The 2,992-nt window shown below is 34.5% G+C and overlaps 1 long non-coding RNA gene across 1 annotated transcript in view; it reads right to left on the bottom strand.

Annotated features, from left to right (window-relative positions):
* The window catches only part of LOC110264340, a 24,664-nt gene continuing 24,158 nt past the window's right edge, over positions 2,487–2,992 (bottom strand). Inside the window, exon 4 of the long non-coding RNA XR_002350395.1 lies at positions 2,487–2,499. This is a non-coding gene — a long non-coding RNA (uncharacterized LOC110264340). The remainder of the gene's footprint in view (positions 2,500–2,992) is intronic.

Genomic DNA, 2,992 nt, shown 5'->3' with positions numbered 1-2,992 from the left:
AGGGGGGGGGGGGGGGGGGAGATCCTTCTGAGCGAATCATATCATTCCAATCTATTGACAATTAAAAAAAACTGTTTATACTAAGAATATAGCATAACGGCGGTCGGGAAAGTGGGCCCCCATTGTCTAGTGGTAATACCACAATGAGAAAATAGCAACTCCAAAGAGGCAAGATAAGTTCGTTGTCATAGACAGGTTCTTTATAAGCCAACTCCGTTTATTAAGCAGAAAGATATTATCCAAGGTTTCACTAGGGAGAAAAATTCTAAAACAGTGATAGATAACTGATATGGAAAAATTAATTCCGCATAACTACCGGCAAGTATACTGGGTTATATCAAGTAATAAAACTCACAAGAGTGAGGTCGATCCCACAAGAATTAAAGGATTAAGCAATCAATAGTTAATTGATTATTCTAGTTAGACAATCATAGTTGAATGATAAGCAAACAGGAAATGTAAATGACTTGAAATTAAAAGAAAGTAAGAAAGTAAATGACATGAATGTAAAGTGCAAGAAAGTAAAGTGCTGAAAAGTTAAATTGCAAGAAATGTAAAGTACAGGAAATGTAAAAGTACTAAGAAAGAAAAGTGCAAGAAAGTAAATAACTAAAACTAAGAATGAAAAGAACATTGGGATCAAGAAATATTGCATTTTCAGGATCAACAATTCTCATCTCCTCTTCAATCATGCAATCATTGATCTCTTGAAAAATCATAAGTAATCAAACTCCAATCTCTTGGTGATTTGATTTCTCTTAACTTGATCAATTGCCAATCTCTTGATCTAATTGCTCATGAGAAGAGATGAAGTTCAATTTCTGATTCAAAGGCCACACAACCCTCAAGATATCAATTCAAAGTGGTTACATGTCACATACCGGACTAAGAATTATCAACCAAGAGAATTATGAGAGAAGAGCCTCAAACTGAATTCCATGACTCCTTTCTCAAGTTCATCATGAAATTCAAATAGATCTAATCCCTCTCTCGATAGTAATTAGATCTTTGAAGCACAAAGACTCTCTCTAAAGAAGCAATGAAAGAAGAATTGAAGATGAAGAATGAAAATAAATCAACCCATTAAATTGCAATAGAGCTCTCTTTCCCAATGGAAAAAGTTAGTGACTCAACTAAATATTTACAAATGTAAGAAAAAGTAGAAAAAGAGTGTGTGTCAAAAGAGGCGTCCGAAGACCCCCTCCCCTCTCCACGTCTATCCCTATGATGAAACTAAGACCTATTTATAAGCCATCCCAGATTACAAATTCAAATGGAATTCAAAATAAATTACAATCAAATGAAAATTCACTATTCTAGATGCTTCTTGTGGCCTTGATTGGTTGACAATTATGGGCTTGCTTGCTTGAATTTTGAGTGGACTTGGAGTGAACTTAATTGAGCCAAGATGAAGCTCTAGGGGTCATTTGGCATGTATGGGCGCTGGTTATCATTTGTCACGCGTACGCATCGTCCATGTGTACGCGTGACCCTCATTGCTGGCGTTGAATAATCGAGCGCCCAAACCAACGCCAAACTTAGCGCCAGGCCTCACTTCCAGGGGCAAAAATCTTCATCCTCACGCGTACGCGTCGCCCACGCGTACGTGTGGCCTTCGTTGTGGGTGCTGAATAAACGAGCGTCCAAACCAGCACCAAACTCAGCACCAGGCCTCACTTTCAGGGGCAAAAATCTTCATTCTCACACGTACGCGTCGTCCACGTGTACGTGTGACCCTCAAATTTTTTAGATGAAATATCGAAGGCGCTGAGTTACTTAACTTCATTCTCAACGCCAAACTCAGCGCCAGGGGTGCTTTGCATTCCCAATGCCGAACTCAGCGCCATGGTCTTTCTTGATGTGTGTTGTTGGGCGTTGGTTTTATTCAACGCCACTTCAAGCGTTGCCTTTGCTTTATGCTGGGCGCTGGGTTTCTGAGCGCCACTTCCAGCACCATCCTTTCTTCATTGCTTCATACATGCTTGCCTTTATGGATCCATAATAATATATTCATACTGCTTGCCTTATGGATTTATTACTCAATGTATCAATTGCATGCTTTTTTTGGCTTATCATATGAACACCTCATGCATTTATTTGCATTTTTGATGGGTTCCAAAGTATGTCCAAACTTTTTCTTTCTTTTTTTAAGTTTGTTTTGTGGTTTTTGCTCATTTTTTTACCATTTTCTACAAAATTAATCAAATCAAAGAGATCAAAACAATATACAATTTAAGCATAAAAATACTCAATAATTAAGCATTATAAATTAATTTTTATATAAAAAAGTATAAAAAAATATAACATGATGTCCATACATCAATAACATTTTAGAAAAGCAAATAAAAAGTGAAAATGACACCATATTGTATCATAGAATTAGAGAATTTCTCACCAGAGATTGGTAGGTGAAGATTACTCATTTCTATAAAGAAGCTAATACCTGTACAAACTGGATAGGCAGGATAGCAAATTGGAGTTTGAAGCATAATCTCAATACTAATTACTGAAACTACCCTCCAGTTGGAATATAACCCCTTCTATTATAGAGTAGTTTTTTTTTTTTGTGCTTTCTTGGGCCTCTCACCCTTTTGTATACCAAAAAATATGAATAATGATTGTACTTCATTTTAAACATCCTTATAATATTGCTCAAAAAAAAAAAAGTCCTAATATTATTAAAAAACTCAGCTATATTAATATGTTCCATTAATGAAGATGCATGTTTTAGTGAATTTCTATTTTTTATCTTTCACATTTTTTGTTGTTTAAATTTAAATAGGTTTAATTATTTGATTAGTCTCTATAATTTCACCAAATTTATAATTAGGTCTTTATACTTGTTTTTCTTTTAATTAGGTCCGGACACTATTTTTAATTTTGTAATTAAATTTATCTTAGTGCAAAAATTATTAGAATTAACTGAATATTTTTTTACAAATTAAAGGTATTCATAATTAAAAACTTAATTAAATCTTTGACTATATATTTT

The sequence above is a fragment of the Arachis ipaensis genome, chromosome B07, assembly GCF_000816755.2.
Source record: "Arachis ipaensis cultivar K30076 chromosome B07, Araip1.1, whole genome shotgun sequence".
Taxonomy (NCBI): Eukaryota; Viridiplantae; Streptophyta; class Magnoliopsida; order Fabales; family Fabaceae; genus Arachis; species Arachis ipaensis.
This window is presented reverse-complemented; position numbering and strand designations above follow the sequence as displayed.